The sequence below is a fragment of the Rattus rattus genome, chromosome 10 (genome assembly GCF_011064425.1).
Source record: "Rattus rattus isolate New Zealand chromosome 10, Rrattus_CSIRO_v1, whole genome shotgun sequence".
Classification (NCBI taxonomy): domain Eukaryota; kingdom Metazoa; phylum Chordata; class Mammalia; order Rodentia; family Muridae; genus Rattus; species Rattus rattus.
In genome coordinates, this window is record NC_046163.1 from 19,104,067 (window position 1) to 19,125,373 (window position 21,307).

Consider the following 21,307-nt stretch of genomic DNA (forward strand, 5'->3'; position numbering starts at 1 on the left):
AATATGTCCTCTGATTTTTGTAAAATGACACACACAGCATAGAAGCAGAAGGAGGGTATTTTGAGAGGATGAATGGCACCATCCATCTTGCTTGATGGGGTCTATATATTGTGGCTTTAATCTCCATTTCTTTCATTTCAGCCCTAGTCTTTATTACAATGGCTCCTTGTTGTTTTTCATTGCGTATTTCTCTTAAGTCTCTCTGATGGCTTCTAGAACGGCTGTGTGCATCCCAGAAGAGGTTGCCTTCTGGCTTTCATGTGCTTCGAGGACATTTCTAACTTCCTCCATGATTTCTTCAAGACTTGATGCCCACTCTGAAGTGGATTGTTCATTCTCCAAATATCTATGTAGATGGGATACAAGACTGTATTGTCTCTGACTTTTGTATTTGTTATGGCTCTTTTCATAGTCTATGATCAATCTGAGAGAATGTTCCATTTGTTTTGGAGAGGATTATGTAGTCTCTGTCTGTTGGATGGAATGTTTGGAAGATAGCTATTGAAAGCCATCTAAACATGAACATGGGGTATTAACATCTCTCACTGTTATTCCTTTTATGCCTTTTAGTGTTTGTTTTATAAAATTAGAAGCCCTAATTTGGTACACAAATGTTTACAATAATTATTTCCTTTTTATAAGTTGTTTCCTTTGCCAATATCTAATTATCCTTTTGATCTTTTCTAATTTTTGTTTTAAGCATACTTTGTCATGGTGAAGTATGTTGATAGGTACAAGACTTCCTTTATAAGCTCAACAACCTGAGTTTGGTTCTCAGGCCCATATGCAAAAATGGGTGAGGAGACAGAATAATTCTCCAGAAGCTCACAAGCCAGCTAGCTTTTGACACTCACCACAGAAGAAACAAGAGTGATCCTGCTTGGATAAGGTAGAAGGGGAAAAATGACAACTGAAACTTGTCCTCTGACCTCTAAGTATATTCCATGATGCCTACATATACTCTACATGTACTCACAAGTGCATGCACACATACTCACATGCACACAAATACACACATACACACACTCATACACACTCACACATACATACACTCACATGTGTGGGTGCACACACACATTCACACTCACATGTATGAGTATACACACTTACACGCACTCACACATACACATGAACATACAGACAAGCACACACACAATCCAAGTAATTAATTAGACCAATACCAGATATCTTATTAGCCATGCCCATCAGTTTATGCTTTCTGTTCACTTGATAGGTTCATTTCCATCTTATTTCTACCTGACACTGAGTATTTGGATGTCTTTGGTATCTAAATATGTTTTCTGAAAACAAAATAGTTTTCTCGCATTTTGTAAACAAGTGTCTCTTACTTTGTAAGTTTTTATTGGTGAGTTGAACCTATTTACATTTGTGCCTATCAATAAAAGACTTACTATTTTGTACAAATTTGTGACGTAACGTAGTTAATTAAATTATTGCTCTTTCTTTTCCTCCTCCCTTGTTATTTTTGGGCATTTACTGGCTTCCTGGGTTGAACGTGGTTGGCTCTTCCCCATCTCTTCTTTGCTCATTTGTTCATTTCATGGAGCATATACTGTCATGAGTCCCCATGGATGGCACTGCCTTCTTCCTGAATGTGTAGTATTCCTTAAAGAAGTTTCTGTGGTGCAATGTTACTTGTCATGAATTTCTTTAATTTGCGTTTGTCTTCAAATACCCCTACTTGGTCATTAATTTGAAAGGATAACATCACTAGGTGTCGTAATCTTGGTTAACAATTATTCATTTTCGGGACTTGAAATACAGTGCTTGTGCATTACTGAATTTGGGGAGGCGGGGGTCTTCACGAAAAATTTAAAGTTAATTGACATTCCTGCCTTTGTCTGAGAGCTTTTCACCTCAGCTTTTAGAATTGTTTGTCTTGTGCTTTTGACACCTTAACTAGGAGGTGTCGCAGAGGGTTTCTTCTTGGGTAATAACTGTTTGAGGGCTTGAAATGATCTTTGAATGTCAGCTTCTTTCTTTGGGTTTCTTTAGACTGTATTCCTTTAGCTATTATATCAGTTTCTCCTACTTCATGAGTTACTAAATTCCAAGTGCTTGCAGGTACCCCAAGCACTTGGAAATATTGGATATTTTCACTTTTTCTTCATATATGACTGAGTGTATGATTGCCTTGGCTTTGTGCACCATCCCTGCAACAGATTTTTCTCATGGTCTTGTCAATTGGTTGTTTTCCTTTTTCTTTCTTTCTTCTTCCTTCTTTCTTTCTTCCTTCCTTTCCTTCTTTCTTTCTTTCTTTCTTTCTTTCTTCCTTTCTTTCTTTCTTTCTTTCTTTCTTTTTTTCTTTCTTTCTTTTGGACTGATTACTTCTTTCATTTCCAGAACTTATATTTGATTCTTTTTCACTGTTTCAGGCTTGTTACTGAATTTTTTTCCTCTATATTTTTTTAGTTTCTTCTCCAATTCAGTGTTTCACTCACTTTGAAGATTATCTTGTCAAGACTATAAATTGATTTCTTCAGTTCATCCATCGGTCTGTCTGAGTCTTCCTGTATGGTAGTGATCCTTTTAAAAGCAGGACTCTTAATTATTTCCTAGACAGTTCGGTTACTTGAGAGAGCTGTGAGGCTAGGAATGTATCCTGGTGGGTTGTTACTTCAGAATCTTACTGTTTCTTCATTGTGTTTGGTGAATATGTTGGGATAAATGTATACTCTAATGTTAACACTCCCTTTCCCCCAACTCTATTTGGTTGTTTGTTTTGTTTTATGTGGGCCTCCCTAGAGGGTTGTCCTCATGAGGAATTACATTTCTTGCAGTTATTTGAGAGGAGAGGACATTCCTGGCTTTGTCTAGCTGAGGGGACTTTCCTGTATCACATGTATGTCCCCATTAATGGTCGAAGACAATGAAATCAGAGCATTGGCTGGATACAATGTGGTGCGTAGGGTTGCTAAGGCAAAGGTTTTAGCATTGAATTAGTGAATGGGAAATGAACAAGGAGGAGGAAAGAGGGTAAAATATGAATGAGAAGGGAAGCATGTGGGCTGGAGGTGTGAAGGGACTAGATCATACATATGCAAACATGTAGCAAAAATGTTTGTAGGTGTAGCACAGTAGCAGCCAGCTGGGAAGGTCTTTCCTGGTGCAATGGACTAAAACAATTCACCTGCAATGCAAGTGGTGATAAAAAAATTTTTTTTTAGCAAACCAGAGAAAGAAAATAGTGAAGCACGTCTAGCACCCTGAGATGGAAGGTATCTTTGTTAGGATTTGTGATAGAACTCCATGGCCAAAAGCAATCCGGGAACGAAAGGACTTATTTCATAGTGAATTTCCACATCACAGTCCATCCTCAAAGAAAGTCAGGGCAGGAACCCAAGGCTGGAAGCAGGAATCGAAGCCATGGAGAAATACTGCTTACTGGCTTTCTCTTCATAGCCTTGCTCAGCCTTTCTTAAAGGACCGCCTGGCCAGTGATAGCGCCACCCAGAAGGAACTAGGCCTTCCCGCATCCATCATTAATCAGGACAATATTCCACACATTGTGACACGTCAACTTCATAGAGGCACTTGGTCCAATGAGACTTCTCTCTCCATGTATGTCTAGGTGAGTGTCAAGTTGACAAAAATCGTCAACACAGAAGATACTGGTCTAAATTATTTTTTGCATTTAGATATATGATTTCTCCCTCTACTAGAACTGCCATTTGCTTGAGTCTCCATGTAGGCAGGGAGGATGACTCAAATGAGCAGTTCAAATAAATTAGCCTGTGTATAATTTCAGATGAGAGGATTCTGTAAGCATAGACTTATTCCTGCCAGAGTTTCCTGGCCTAGGTCACCTAAACTCTCAGCCAGACACAACCCAGCCCCCTATAAATTAGGGATCAAACTTTCCACAGTCAGTCCTCTGTGATTCATGCTCTGGAGGGATATGACAGACCCTCCCACCACAGTACCTTTGTGTACTGGCAAAGTCTGGATCCCACAGCACAATGCTCCCTTGTAACTTGACCTAAGAAGGACTGAGTAGAGGTTTGTTTATCTGGCTGGCTGGCTGTGTTTCGTTTGTGTGCCCTCTCTTTCTGCTGCCATGCTCTCATACTAACCTGCTCTGCTCTGCACTCCCTGTTTCCCATTCAGGTGTTTCTCTCCCAGACTCCCGGAGACACAGCACAAGAAGTTCACACACAAACACAGTTGATGCTGGTCCATGGTGTTGGGCGGCTGCAGTGATTCTAGCTCAATAGCAGCTGTCACCATAACAGAATCATGGTAGGGGTAGCTATAGTGTGGTGACTCATCCCAGGAGCAATGGTCATTGGGATGTCTTTGTTGTACAAGATAACTGATAGTACCGTTTCTACAGGTGGTTAATTAGTAGAGTTTAAGACTGAGCCACATGCTGCCTATGCCTAAGCCGACTGCAGGGGCAGCTGAGGCTACAGGTACTGAGATTGTGGGAGAAGAGCATTAGTGTACAGAGCAAGCACTGGGTCCATTGGTGAGTTGTGGGGTTGGAAGGCACAGTGTGGAGTCTGAGGCACAGCAAACCTGGTCTTTCTCTTTCACTGTGTTCATCTACTTGCTCATACATGGTTTCCATATGAAGTATGTGCCATCTCGGCTGGCCGCACTGAGATGCCTAGTGTATCTGTAAAGACATTTCATCATTGAGTTTAGAAGTTGAACTTACTACATCTTCAAAGGCCGAGTAGAAGAAAAGGTGAAAGGAAGACTTCATTCCTCTCTGCTTCCTGTCTGCATTTGTAGACATGTCATCCTACGCCCTTAGCCCACCTTCCTGGGTCTAGGTGACGGAACCTGGGAGTCCTTAGCCACTACGGTCGAATGGACTTTTTTCTCATCATGAGTCAGTGTAGCCACTGGTATTATTAACCTGGTGAGTCCTTACTAAACACAATGATTAAGTTCATTAACAGAAGAATTCTGGCAGTGAGGTTCTTCCAATCAGTTTACAGTTACTATTTTATCTTCTATTTGGGTTTCACGTCATTTACAAAAAAGGAAGGAGAAAGTTGGAACTACCCTTGCTTTACAATGATCTCATGACTGCTCTCTAAACATGTTTAGGAGACCTCCATGGGCTCATCTATTCTATATTCTCAGGACTGGTATAAAATACTTGGGGATAGCCTCTGAAAGACTGATCCTAATCTAATCTTTTCTACCCTGTCTATTCCTTACAACTCATTCAGGTTTTTTCCATTCTATTCTGCCTCTTATAATTTATCGCATCTGAGTTTCATACTAACATACAAACCAGCTGGTACAGCTTTGGCACTCCTGGTTGGAAGGGTCTTAAAACCACTCCATGTTCTCCTAAAATTGTTCTTTGCCCGATCTGAACTTAGTAAGCCTTATAAAATGGCTCTGAGCTCTGCACTCTCAGCAAGTCAGGGCCTCAATCAACTCTAAAAGTGGGTCCTTCTTGGCTTTGAAAAGTGTTCATCTTTAAAGTAGTGGAAGAGAGATGAGAAGCTGGTCACATAAGGAGACCGAGGCAGAGGACAACAGTAGTGTAGAGAGGAGGAAAAGAAAACCAGTCATTGTATGCTATAAGCTATTGAGTCTGAGTAGTGAGAAAGAAATGTGAAAAAGATAAGTTTTGGAATATATTAAGTATGCAATTTTGAAATCTGAATTTCCTTTTTGTGCCAGTGTGGGAGGGAACTACTGGATATTTGAAATTGTTTCATTCCAAAGTATATTTCATTCCAAGGCACATTTCAGACAAACAAGTTTAATTATATCAAAAGCCCCCAATAGCAGCTATTACAATTCTTAAACTGCTTTGGGTAAATGAGGCCACTCACAAAGACTTTACAAAGAAGCAGGAGCAGAAGCCCTTGTAAGTAGAAGATTCCAGAATGTGGAGGGCTGGAGACGGGGATCAGACTGAGATAACTTACAGAAGCACCGAAAACATAACCCTGGGTCTCACAAAAGCCACACCTCAGAACCCTGCAACATTTCGAAACTCCAAAAATCAGAAACAGAAACATCTCCTATAAATAGACTCAACAGCTGAGGAAAAATTAAATAAGATTTAACAAGTGACCTAGGACAAAAGCTGAAAATAAAAGCCATCTGAGAAAGCACTTGGCTCAGACATGGGCAGCCTGGGGAGAGCATACAGTAACTATGCCAACACTTAGCATCTCCATTGCAGCTTTCCTCATCCTAACAGACCAAAAATAAGGAGAGGGGGTTGGTGTCTTCATTTGGGTTTCACTGCTGTGAGCAGACACCATGACCAAGGTAACTCTTATAATAACATTTAGTTGGAGCTGGCTTACAGGTTCAGAGTTTAGTTCATTATCATCAAGGTGGGAGTATGGCAGCATCCAGGCAGGCATGGTGCAGGAGGAGCTGAGAGTTCTACATCTTGTTCTGAAGGCAAACAGGAGAAGACTGGCTTTCAGGCAGTTAAGAAGAGGGTAGGCATCTAAGAAGAGGGTATTAAAGCCAATACCCACAATGGCACACTTCTTCCAATAAGGCCACACCTACTCCAATAAGGCCACACCTCCTAATAGTGCCACTCCCTGGGCCAAGTATATTCAAACCATCACAGTGGCAGAGACAAACAGCAATGCTGTCAAGAGTAAAGCAGATTTCCACCGTGGTAAGTGTTTTCATAAGTGTAACCAGAAAACTAAAGGAACCCCCTCAACTATTCCCTATAAACTGGGATATATCGATTTGGTATTTATGATAATGAAAGGGGTGTGAGTTCACTTCCCATTTCTAACCTCTTCCACAAGTCCCATAAAGGTCTGAGTGTGATCTTCAGTGGTCGCCCAGCACTGGGCTGATTCTCAGTGAGGATCTAGAGCAGTGGTGCTCAACCTGTCAGTCATGACCCCTTTGGGGGTTGCATATCAGGTATCCTGCCTGCACATCCGATATTTACATTATGATTCATAACAGTAGCAAAATCACAGTTATGAAGTAGCGGAGGAAAATAATTTTATGGTTGGGGATCACCAGAACATGAGGAACTGTATTCAAGGGCCGCAGCCTTAGGAAGGTTGAGAACTCCTAGTCTAGTTCGTGTCATCTGAACACAAGTAGACACAGATAGTGTAAGACTGGGAAGCTAGGCAGCTAAATATCACCCAGAATCCCCATGGCCCACGTCTACTAAACCTGTCTCATCACTTAAAGGCTTTTTTCTTACCAGAGTTCAGAAACTAATTTCATATAAATAACCATGGATAGTAATGAGTTACTTTAAACATAATAAAAATTACACAAGGCCTTAATTAGACTGATTAAAAGATAATCTGATTTCACTGAGCAAGACCTAGAATTTGAGCATCCTGGATGCCAACTTTCAACTAGATGGTTCTAAATGGGCAAAGCATTTCGGGTACCTGGATTGGAGATATATGTATATGTATATATATATATATATCATGAATAAAAATTTATAAAAGTACAGCACAACAGGAAAGACTAAATAAATTCCACTGAATAAATTTGTTAACTATGAACTACTACTAAGCAATCCCAGTTAACAGTCGCTGACAAGTATTAAAAGAGTCAAGGATAGAATGTTTAGGCTCCTGGAGAGTATAATGAGGAACTTCCAAGTAAGATGGCTGACTAGAAGCTACGCCTAAAAATGCATAGACGAAAATATAATAGAGGATTTTCATATGTCAGAGAAGGAGCTAAAAGAGAAAAAACAGAAACGAGGGAAGAAATTTCTCCTCAAAGAAGGAGCCAAGTTGCAGGCAGCGCCCAGCCCCGCCATGCTGTTCCTGCCAACTGTTGCCAGCCACAGCTGCCAAGAGTATGGTCCCTTGTGAATGCTCCCTGAAAGGCAGAGAGAGGCTGCTGGTTGTGAGATTCAGCCTGAGCCTGCTTAATGCTTGCTCAAAGAGCAATGGAGCGGGGTAGGCATTAGAGAGAGAAGCAGATGTGTAGTTAAGGAAACTGATGCTGAGACCAGAAAGAAACTCACCAGAAAAAAAAAAAAAAAAGAACCCTCGTTCCCTCTATTTCCTGAGTGACTTAGACAGGCTCACTGGAAAAAAATGCTATGGGGCCCAGAGCAGTATCCTGACAGTGTGCCAAGGTACCTCAGAGGAGTGGTCCTTCAACCCCACCCCCACAGCCTCGGCCACAGAAACCCTGCCTGTGGAATGATCTAGCGCAATGATAACCTCAAATGCAGGAAAAAAAATCTCAAATATCCTTAGATCACCAATTAAAGGTGGGGGTTAAATAACCACATTCAAAATCAAGATCCAGCCATCTGCTCTCTCCATGAAATACACCTCACTGCCAAAGACCTCAAAACACTGAGCATCAAAGGGCAGACGTCAACTCACCAAACCACTGAAGCCACGAAGAAGCTGACGTGGCAGTTTCCATATCTGACAAAGGAGAACTCAAAACAAGTCAGAAGAGATAAGGAGGGTCATAGCATATGAATAAAGGGAAGAATTCATCACAATGGTGGGGATGGGGAGATAGCTCCGCTGGTAATGCATTTGCTCTGCAAGCACCAGGCCCTGAGTATGAAGCTCAGAACTATCAATTCCATTATACTCGTGGTGCTGCACGCCTATAATCTGAGACATAGAGACAGGCCAGTGAGAGGGTGTCTGCAAAAGTGTTGAGCAGTATGTGAAGAACAGTACTGGGGTTGGTCTCTGCACATATGCATACACTTATACATGTGTACACATATACATGCATGCACACATACACACATGTACATATTCGCACATGCAAAAATGATATGATAATTCTGTGAGCTCTCGATTTTACAAATCGAGCATTAACAGATATGAGACGTTAGATAAGTCCTAATACCACAGCAGTGAATGGACTTTCAAAATAAAAGTCAGCCGGTAACTTCAAAGCTAATTTATTCATTATATTGATTAGGGTTAATAGATATGGATGGAATATTTCATCCTACCAATAGGAGATGCACATTCTTCTCAGTGACTGAACAATATACCTCAGTGGGTGAACAGTGGGTGATTAGAAAAATCAGAAAGGACATTAAAAATCCTCAAAAAAATTAAATGAAAAGTGAAAGTATGACCTATAAGAATAGATAAGTACAGGATAGTTCTAGAGGACACAGGTGCTCACTTAAAACATCAGTGACATCAGACACCTTGAGGAAACACTGAAATCTCAGAGTGCATACACACACACACCAAAACAAAACAAAACAAAACAAAAATCCAATTAAAAAACCCTGAAGCAGAAGGGTTGCCTTGAGTTCAAGGCCACCCTGATCTTTATAGAGGGTCTGAGGCAAGTCTCAGTTATATAAGGAGTCTTTCTCAAAAAAAAAAAAAAAAACTTGATTGTGCCTCAAGTTAAAAAAAAAAAAAAAAAAGTACAGGAAACCAGACTCTAAGGACAGGGGACGACAGATAATAAAGATAGGGCAGAAATTAATGAAAGATACGAAGGGACCAGGGCATAGAATCAATCACAGAGCAAATACTATAAAACAGAAGCAAGACTGGCGAATCCCAGGCAAACTACCTAAAAGGAAGAAAAGACTCAAGCTGAGAAAGTCAGAAATGAAATGGTAGTTATTATAACGTATTTCCAGGGAATCACTAAGGAGTATTTTGAAACATATTCCAAAAAGCTGAAAAGCCCAATAGAAATAAATTCCTAAACACAGGCAGCTTACCAGAATTAAATAATAAACACAGAAACACTTAAATAGATGCAATCCAAGCAACACCCGAGGCAGACCGAAAAGCCTCCCACAAACAACATCACAAGACTGGATAGAGTCACGCTGATTTCCACCACATTTTAAGGAAGACCTAAGACCAGTGCTTCAGAGGAGAAAACAGAGCGAATAGCAGGGTAGGAGTGATCTGTCTGGAGAAACAGGAAGTGGGGGGCGGGGCTCAGTAAGGGAGGGAGAGGAAGGTGCAAAAGAAGAAGGGAAGAAGGGAAATGAATTAAGGGATTCTGAAAGAGTCATGTATGCGTGTGCATATAAATATACATCTATAGCTTAAATGACACTTTCTCGTGTGTGGTGACAGTGCTTCCTCCAAAAGTCAAAGGCTCTCTAACACCCCAACGCAAGCAGAAGCTCACTTTTGAGTTGATGGTTGTCCAAGAGACTCCAAAATAGGACAAGCTACTGCTACTGCTCTTTGTTGCCCCCTAGAGGTGAAAGGTAAATCCCTGTTACTGAAAACACCATGCACTTCAAACACACAGTGCCTAGATGGCTTGAACGTCTCCTCCGGGAGGACTAGCTTTCGTGTACCAGGAAGCTCCACGCAAGCTTCCAAGTGAGGGAAACATCCAAAGTCTTATACAGCCGCAAACCACAACCATGACCCGCATGGCACAATAACCCATACAGTAACATGCTATCTCCAACTAGACCTAATTTAAACCTAGTAAGCAAATGGAAACCGTGTCTGGTACCAGAAACTTAGCCAACTTCCCAGGGCTAGTGTAGTCATGAATCTTGGAGAATACATAGTCGCCACTTTACTAAACCAATGTAATCGTTAAATACATTCTAAATATTTCTCTTTATATGTGCGGATAGGTTTAGCGCTCATCCCTCATCAAGCCAACAAAGAGAGCCAGATGGAAAACCACAACCAATCAAAATGCAGAGTTGTGGAGTCCAGCCTCAGGGCATGCGCTATAGAAACCCGCTGTACCTAAGACTTAGGGAACATTATAGAAGAGTGGACAGAAAAAAAATTGTAAAAGCCAGATCGGGGAGTTTCTTTTAGTAATGTCAAAAGCTACACCCATAAAGTCTCCCTAACTTGACTGCCTAAACATGAGCCGAACAAGAACAGCAGTAGACGGGTGCATGGGGAAGCCCATAGGCCTTCACAAAGAACTACGGGCAAGCAAGGAATGGCAAGAGGGGGAGAGCTAGTCTTCCCTAGAAAAGAGCACGCCAATTGGTTATCTGATATCAATGGGTGAACCATCTCTAATAACATACACACAAGTAACATCTATAGACTGAGCAGGTTATATATGTGTGTGTGTGTGTGTGTGTGTGTGTGTGTGTGAACATATCAGCAATTAATGAAAAATAAGCCATAAATTCAAAAGAGAACATAGGAAGGTTCAGAGAAAGAAAGGGGAAGGGGAAATGATAACATCCTAGTCACAATGACCCTTGTAGAAATGGTGCTACTGAAAATATCAAAATTTATACCTTCAGATTATGCTGCGGACATTAGTGACAAGAACAGCAAGGGACTGATGGAAAGCAGACAAACAGACCAAGGGAACAGTCTGGAAGACCCAGAAATAAACCCAGTTACAGTCACCTAATTTTTGAAAAAAAAAGTAGGCCCTAGAAACTATGACAAACAATACCAAAGAAACCTGAATATCTGCCTGCCAATTAGATCCATATCTCTCACCCTACACAAAAGGAGATTCCCAATGGATCAAAGACCTTAGCTTAAAACCAAAAACCCTGGAACTCTTACAGTCTCAGACAGAGTTAGAGGCAGGGAGTTTCTGAACAGAACTCCAGAGGCATAGGATAACATGAAATCGAAAGGCTTCTCACAGCAAAGAAAAGCTGTGTGAAGGACAAACTGAACACCGGAGGGACAGCACAGAGTGAGAGGACGTGCTTGCCAGACGTATTTCAGACAAGCAGGAGTTACTATGGAAAATGTATCTTTTTAAAACCGTACAAAACTGATGCAAAAAAATCAAATCTTCCACTCGACGTTAGGGCCGATGGGTTGGACAGATAATTCTCAAAAGAAGAAATGTAAATGGTAATTTTGTTTTTAAGTTTTCACGATCCTTAACCATCTGGGAAATGCAAATTAATACTGTTTTGAATTCCATCTCAGAACCATCAGAATGACCCTTGGGTAATAATACAACAAACCCATACAAACAAATGTTGGTGCAGATCACACACACACACACACACACACACACACACACACACACACACACAAAAAAAAAAAAAAAGAAAAGAAAGATCAGGCTATTTCAGTACCAGCATGAGTGTGAACAGGTACAGCACCATGGGAGCTAGTCTGGAGGTTCTGCAAGAGCATGAAACAAAGCCACTGTTGGGCCCAGCTCTATCACCCTGACGACTCAAAGCCCTACAGAGACACTTGCACATCCATATTTGTTGTTACCCTCTTCGTCACAGCCAGAGAATAGAAGGAACCTAACTGTTGATAGGTTAATGGAGAAAGAATACATGGTGCATAAACACGGGGCAAGTCTATTTGGCAAAAAAAAAAAAAAAAAGTGAGACCATGACATTTGTCAGAAAATAATTGGAACTAGATGTTTAGGCTAAGTGAGCAGAGAAAGACAAGTTGCCCATGTTTTCTCTCACACGCAGATTGCAGATTTTAATTTTTATGTATGTGTGCGCGTGTGTGTGTGTATAGAGGTATTGGTGGTATAGTTCTTGAAACTAGAGAAAGGATCCATGAAAGAGGGAGGGGGCAGGGACTAACAGATAATAGAATCCATGTACACAGAGGCAGAGGAGGTGCTGCTGGGGATGAAAAGGGACCAGTGGGAAAGGGGCAAAAGGAGCTGGGGAGGGGGAGCATCTGAGAGGGTTCAAGAGAAGCGAATTATGAGTGACCATGCAAGAGTTTGTATTCCAATTTTTAAAAATAAAATAATTACGTTAAGTGTAATGAGGTTGTTTTAAATGCAGAATTTGAGTCAAACCAAAGTGCTTATGTGCACTAGACAAGTAGTTTATCACTGAACTAGCCTAGTCTCAAAATTATTATAGATAAATGACTGCCATCTAATCATGTATTTGTATTATATCTGTAGTTCATGATTCATTTTCATCCCCAGTTAAGACCTGATACCCACAGAGTCTGTAATAGTCTTTGGCAAATGCCTCTGATACTATACCCTTGGCCTACAGGATGACAGATGCTACTGTGTCTTCTTCCCTTATGGATGCTATGACAGCTTAGGCATATGAGCCAGTGTTTGCATCAAGGGGAAACTTTGTATTTTCCATCAGTAGTCTTTATATAAAATATTGGAAAAGTCACAACAAGATATAAAAATACCTACACCTTTGGCTCTTCCTCCAGAAAACCTAGGTTCAGTTCCTAGTACCCACATGACAGCTCAAAACTGTGTTTAACTCCCAGGAGATCTGATGCCCTCTTTTGTCCTCAGTGTGTGTGTGTGTGTGTGTGTGTGTGTGTGTGTGTGTGTGTGTGTGTGTTCCTTTCACAGACTTTCATTCAGACAAAGCATCCATATACATTAAAAAAAAGACTATCTGGCATTAAAATAAAATAGTTTTATATTTATATATACACAAGTGTGTGTGTGTGTGTGTGTGTGTGTGTGCGCGCGTGCATGCGTGTGTGTCTGTCTGTCTGTGTCTGTGTATCTGATAACCACCTGGCAATTTTGCATTCCCTTGCCTTAACTCCTTCTAACACCCACCCTGGGTTTGTCCTTCTTGTCTCTTTCCCTGAAAGCTGTCAGAAAGTACTTGGAAGACAACCTCTTAGGAAGTCTAGATCTTGCTTTTCCTCCTGCTAATTAAGTATTCGTGTTTCCTAAGTAACCAGTCCTTGCTCGCTATTGCTCCAGTTTCTTCTGCTATGGCTCTGCCCTTGGAGTGCAGTGTCAGGCTCTTAATGAGCAGCTGGCTTCTGCTTCTCCTCCTCCCAGCACTCCGTTCTCCCCAGCACAGCTGGATAACTCTTGGGAAAAGAAAATGAACCTTATCCTCACCTCCCCAGCTTAGAACTGACCGGAACTCCTCCTATACTCCACACCTGTATTCTGGATGCTGCCTGCCAACCTCCAGTCACTAAACACAGATGCTCTCTGCTCCTCCAGTCCCAACACACCGCCTTCCTGCAGCCCCAGGGCTTTCTGGGGTCCCATCCTCTTTCAATCTCTAGCTCCAGGCTCTTTATCAACATGCAAATCTCTGCTAACTCCCTGACCGCCTGCTTAAGTGGCTACTGCTGTGCTACCTCCAACCGTTCCCATACATTTCTTAAGACTTCCCTTTGTACATTCTCTAACTTACTGATTATTCACGTTTGCTTCCTGTTTTCTTACTGCGATGTCACCCTCCTTGTGTAATTCTTCTTATTGGATGCTTAGAGCAGTACCTAGCACACAGTAAATGATCAATCCATATTCATTAAGGAAGAACATGAACACATCCTACATACACAAAATCCCCCAATGCGATCCAGAGGCACAATGCAAAACTAATAGTAGAGTGTGATAAGTGGTCTTTTGTGTCAACTGCGCTATGCCACAGAGTGACCAGCTGGTTCACTGGTCCCCAACCTTCCTAATTCTGTGACCCTTTAATACAGTTCCTCATGTTGTGGTGACCCCCAACCATAAAATTATTATTTTTTTTTTTGCTACTTAACAACTGCAATTTTGCTACTGTTACGAATCAAAATGTAAATATCTGTGTTTCCCAATGGTCTTAGGTGACTATGTGAAAGGGTTGTTTGAACCTTCCAAAGGGTCCTAACCCAGAGGTTGAGAACGTCTGAGGTGGTTACCTGAGCATTACTTCTGAGTTGTCTGGAACAGTGTCACTGGAAGTGCTTTGCTTTCTGACTCATAACTGAAGTGAAGCACTTCCCTACCCACTTCCCACACAGTGAAGCCTTCCTGGGCTTCCAGCTTGCAGAAGCAGGTGTGGAAGTTCTCAGCCTTCAGAATCCTATTCTAATAAACAAACACGTATGCGTGTGCAATGTGCATGTGTTGGCATGTATGTTTACATGTGTGTGTGTGTGTGTGTGTGTGCATGCTCTGTATGAGTGCATGTGTGGTAGCTTCTGTCTTTCTGAAGAACTTTGAATAGTACATACAGTGGCCTGTCCTATCTATACTAAAAAACTAAAAGGTAACAGCAAATGCAGATGAAAAATGCCGTCATCTTTTGAGCTGAAATACTAAAAGGCATTGTTTTGGCATTCTGCCTGCCATAGAAGCCAGCTTTGTGATGGCCAGTTTTGTTTCCTATGCAGCCAATAAAGAGTCTTTGAAACACAAAAATTAAGCAATAAGGTGTGACAGAGAGTGTGACGATTGTATGGTAATGAAGTCCAGAGGCATCAAAAGTTTGATATATTGCTAAGCACAACCATTTCCCTTGGGTATAATTAAAGTCTGCAAAGCTTGCCCCGGAGTCGCAGATAGAAACCACCCTCCCTGTAGATAAATATGGTTCCAACTACTGCCCTGGTGCTGTGGTGGCATTCAATTATGCCTCACCAGGAAAATGAAACTGAAACGGATTCAGAACCTGGGTTCTGGAACAATCAGAGCTGCTCACAAGATTAACCCTAATTCCTGCAGTGCAACTGCACCAAATTAATGAGAACAACCACAATTAGTGCGGTTGCAGACAGCACGGTAGCAACAAAGGCTCCTAAACACCTGTCAGCCCAGATCATCTCTTGGGCTGTGGAGGTCTAGAAATAAGCCTATTAAATATTTAACATTTAAATATTTCAACCAGAATGGATTAAATGAGCAGAAATTAGATATGAACAGTCAAACCTGTTTAGCATCTTATAGAACCAAAATTTGAACACACTGTGGTTTTTTTTTCCCCCTTAAAAAAATATGCCATCACAAGGATTTTTCAAAACAGACTGCTTCAAAACTAGCCTTGGCATGCCAGCCTCCTGCATTGCCACCTAGTATGTGCAACTGGGCAAAAAAGTTTATCGTGAAATAAATTTGCATATACACATAGACCTAAAGATAACATATTTTGTAACATATAAAATCTCATTTATCAATGGAATAGTAGTAATCAGTGGCATGAAGGACAGGGGAAGGAGAGGTGGAGAGAGGATGGCAAGGTGAATGGGCAACAGGCAGGCAGGGGGTTGACAATATTTGCTGGACTAGCTCTAAAGAGATAGTAGAGGGGATTTTAAAGCTTTGCAACACATGAGGTCACAAAGATGTCCCCTTTATCTGTTTACTCCACCTTCTCAGATAGATAGATAGATAGATAGATAGATAGATAGATAGATAGATTCTATGTGTATGTAGAAACATCACACCGTGCTCCATAAATATGCAGAGCCACTGTGTGTCAATTAAAATTATAAATATAACTACAAAAGTTGCTATTCCTTTCACTAATATTTTATACTATTGAAATGTAAGTAGCAGCAGTCATCAGAAGCACAAAATTAAATGTCAATGATTAAATGAAAACACACTCAAGTATAGAACACTGGGTGTGACTCATGTTTAAAACTGAAGTTGTGGGCTGACAAAATAGCTCAGTGGTTATTAAAAGCACATATCATTCTTACAGAGGATGCTAGTTCAGTTCCCATTACCCACAGCAGACAGTTCGCAAGTGCCTGGAGATCCAGCTTTGGGGAGTTGATACATCTCCTACCTCCTTGGGCACATTCACAGACACGGATTTTAATTTAATTAAAATCAAAATAAAAGTAAATGAATAAATAAAAACTACAGCCCTGCGATCCAGTTTAATATGACAGAGGGTTTTTGTTGCTTTTATTGAAAGTAGATAATTTTCTCATATCAATATATCCTGATTATAGTTTCCCCTCCCTCTACTTCTCCCAGTCCCTTTGTAACTTCCTTCCCCTCTGGATCTATTCCCTTTCTGTATCTTATTAGAAAAGAACAGACTCCTAAGAGATAACAAACAAACCTGACAAAATAAAATAAAGTTAAAACTATGGTAGCAAAGTTGGCCATAGCAACCCAAGAGGAGGAATGAGTCCCAAGAGCAGGGGTAGGAGTCAAAGGTTCAGTCATTCTCAGTCAGGAGTCCTAGTAAAATACTAAGCTAATAACTATAATATATTCATAGAGGACCTGGTGCAGAGCCATGTAGGCCCTGTGCTTGCTGCTTCCATCTCTGTGAGCTCATATGTGCCATGCTTAGTTGATTCAGAAAGCCCTGTTCTCCTGGTGCCCTCCATCCCCCACAACTCTTAAAATCTTTCTGCCTCCTCTTCTGGGGGATCCCCTGGACTCTGAGGGGAGGGATTTAATGGAGACATCTCATTAAAAACTCTCTCCAGATAATGTCTAGCTGAGGGTCTCTGCTTCTGTTCCCATGTGCTGCGAAAGGAAGCTTCTCTGATGATGACTGGATAAAACATCAATGTCTAAATATAGTAGAATTCAATAGGACTCACTTTATTGATACTTTTATTTGAGACAAATAGTATCTGGTTTTACCTATGTCTCTGGGCTACCTGGTCTCAGGTTCTAGGTCACCTTAACAGTGTCAAGCATGGGTTCCACCTCATGGAGTGAGTCTTAGGTCAAATCAGTCATCGATTGGTTCTGAGCCACCATTGCCCTAGCGTATTTTGCAAGAAAGACAGATTGTAGATTAAAGGTTTCGTGGCTGGGTTGGTGTTTACATTTCTCTTTCAGTGGCCTGCAGAGTACCTTCCCACACCAAAGAGACTAGAACACAGGGGTGAAGGCTCCATGCAGGGACCAGCTCAGCTTCTCAGTGTTCAGTGAGGTGTATGGGTCTTGTCCTCAGCGAATGGGGCCCTGCTGTCAGTTTGCAGAGAGCAACCTATCACCTTAGCAACAGCCAGTTTGTTTGGGAATTTCCATGAGATCCTTTTGGCCAACAATTCAATTAAATGCAGCTCAGTCATGCTACAGAAAGCCTCCTCTGGTGACAAGAGATGTCCAGCTGAGACTCTGACTCTCCCATTATTAGGAGCCCTCATTAGGATTATCTTCATCCACTGCACTAGCTTCTCTATCATCTCATCCCCCACATGCCTATAGATCCAGCTTTCTCTCTCCACATTCTCACCTCTACCCTATGTCTCCAGGCGCCCTACCTGATCCTCCCTCTCCTGCCCCCCCCACTCCCCAGATCACCCATAAAATCTAATTCCCCATCCCAGGGAAATCCATGTGTCCTCACTTTTCCTCTCCTCTATACCTAACCTCTCTATGTCTACAAATTGTTGCTTGATTATCACTTACTTAACACCTAATATCCACTTATAAGCGAATATATAACTTTCCCCTGCCCCATGCCTAGGTTACCTGACTCAGGCTGGTTTTTCTAGTCCCACCCATTTGCCTACAAATTGCCTGATGTCTTTTTTCATAATTTTATTATTCTTTTTTGATTAACTTACTTATTTAATCACTTTACATCCCAATCACAGCCTACACTCTTCCTCCCAGTACCCCTCTCATAGGCCTCTCTCCCATCCTCCCCTCCCCTTCACCTCTGAGAAGGGGGATCCCTCCAGGGAACCAATCCATCCCAGAACCTCAAGTCACTGCTGGAATAGAAACATCTTATTCCACTGAGGCCAGACAAGGCAGCTCAGTTAGAGGAGCAGGATCCGCAGGAAGGCAACAGAGTCAGGGTAAGCCTCTGCTCTAGTTACTGGGGGACATCTGTAGAGTAATTAATTACTCAGAGGTTCAGATGGCTCAGCTCACTGACTGACATTTGATATCACAGCTGAGTAATATTCCACTGAGTACAATTACCACATTTTCTTTATGCATTCTTCTGTTGAGTAGCATCTAGGTTGTTTCCAGTTTCTGCTATTACAAATGGAGTTGCAATGAACAGGGCTGAGCCAGTGTCCTTGTGCTAGAATGGACATCCTTTGGGTGCATACACAAGAGTGGTATAGCTGGATCTTGAGGTAGACTGATCCCAGTTTTCTGAGGAACAGCCATACTAATTCCCATAGTGGCTGCACAAGTTTGCACTCCCATCAGCAATGGAGCAGCATCCCCCTTGCTCCACATCCTCCTCAGAACAAGCTGTTACTTATGTTATTGATCTTAGTCACTCCAACAGGTAGAAGAGGGAATCTCACAGTTGTTTTGATTTTTATCTCTCTGATGACTAAGGATGTTGAACATTTTCTTTCAGTGTTTCTCAGCCATTTGAGTTTCCTCTATTGAGAATTCTTGTTTAGATCTGTGCCCCATTTTTTACTTGGATTATTTGGTTTTTTGATTCCTAGGGGTTTTTTATAGCTAATTATTTAATTTGGGTGTTAGTTTTCTATCAACTGTGGAATTGGTAAAAATCGCTTCCCATTCTGTAGGCTCACACTCTGTCAGACTGATGATGTACTCCACCTTGCAGAAGCTTTTCAGTTTCCCATTGTCTCAGGGCCTGAGCTGTTGGTGTTCTGTTCAGAAAGTTGTCTCCTGTTCCACTGCATTCAAGGATACTCTCCACTCTCTCTTTGATCAGGTTCAGTGTATCTGGCTTTATGTTGAGGCTTTTGGTCCACTTGGACTTGAGTTTTGTACAGGGTGATATATAAAAGTGTGTTTGCATTCCTCTACACTCAGACATCCAGTCTGACCAGCACCATTAAATCCCTTAAACCAGTGGGGCTGAACCTACAATCTCAACGTTTAGGGGCTTTAAGCAGGGACCCAATGGAGCTGTGGCGTTGGAGGCCCGCCTGGGCTACATTATAAGAACCTGACTCGGGAAAACAATGAAGTTGCCTACAGAAGCCAAAGTACAGGAGTCCCAGCAATTAGTTACCAACAGAATGCAAAGAATCCTATTAATGATACAACACAAAAGAGCAAGGTAAGAAATGAGGGGGGCGATTAGTTTCCAAAGGCACTTTGAAAACTTCAAGTCCCAGCATGCTTGTCCTTCACATTGTATTTCAGGGGTCTCTTTGTGACCACTGAAGAAGTATTGATAAAGTACATTTTGTAGGCACACGAAAGACTACATCAGGGCTTACCTTGGGCTTAGCTTCATCTGTTTAGTCTAGCCTGTACTCTTCAAGAGATGTGCATTGCTTTTCCCCACCAGGTTTAACACTGCTAGGAAACATTAACTGTGAATGAAACCCTAATATTGAGGAGTTAGGTTTGCACGAACAGGGACACAGGATGTGAGTAAAGTTACCCAGAGCCAACTGCTTAGGGTCACCTACAAGAAGCAGGTATTTAGAAGCTGGTACATTCAGAAAACTGGTCCTCGGGTGCCTTGGCTCATCAATGAGCTCTCTCTCTCTTGCACACCTGGCTTCTGTCAACAGGCTCTTAGGCATTGGATGTTACCTCTATGCTTGAGAGATGCAACCAGGGGAGTCATGCATGTGTCCGAAAGTACTCCTCAGAGCAGAATCACTGGCATCCACAGTGCTGAAGGTCTGCCTCGGGCTCAAGGAAGAAGTAGGAGACCTTCATGCTCAGAGCTCAGCTGACCCCACAATGTGTGTGCATGGCAGCTTCCTGCCTGGGATTGAATTTTGTTTACTTTTTATCGTGATTGGGTTTTGTTTTTACATTTTATTTTCAGTTGATTTTATGCAGTCACAAGACTGATGCTTCAAGACTAGTTTGCACTGAGTGCTAATTAAGCAGAGATGAGACACACCCATCTCCTCATATGATCATCATGTCTTTGTGTTCCACAGATTCAAATGTCTCCCTAGTACTTGGGTGAAATATCCAAAACAAGGTTTCTTATACTAAAAACAGGACTCACTGGGCATAGAGGCAGGTGTTCGAACTCTGGAGGCTGCAATGGTAGGCTTAAAGATTTGGAAGGCAATCTATACTACATAGGAAGACCTGTTTCAAAACCAAAGCCAACCAGAAACACAAGAATCTTCTTGGGAGGGGGAAGTTCCTGTCAACAAATCCAGAACACTTTTCTAAAGTTATGTTGCAGATATTACAATCTATAGGGTGCTACATATGAACCAAAAGTCTATTCAACCAGATTTGGGATGTGTAACCCGCAACATCTCTCTCTTCCTGAGGTGTATAAGGCACAACCATACATTAAATTTCTGACTACGCCATGAGGAATGTCTCCTTAACTCCTGCCTTCAGGCTTGGGTTCACTATTCTCATTGTATCCCTTTCTTTCTGGTTTAATTAAATACTCATTGTTGTTTGAAAGTCATGTGATGCAAGCTCTGTCACTGTGAAGCCCAGGCTGTGTTTTAGATTTTATGGTACTCTGTTTCCTCACGAATAGCTTGTACTTGTCACAGAAGAGGGGGGAGAAGTGTGGAGGACCTAGCTACCACAACTTGAGGCTACCATAAAAAAAGAACTGGCTCTAGACCAGAAGCTAACAAGTGAAATGCCCTCACTTACGTGATCAAATTTTCTGAAATTAACAAATGGTAACTGATGTGGCTGCAGGTAGCTCATGGAAAAGCGTAGGTAGACAGCAGTGCTAATCCTATACACGGCCTGCTAAGCACAATGCTAACACCAACAATGAACAAGCTCAACAGAATTAAGGCCA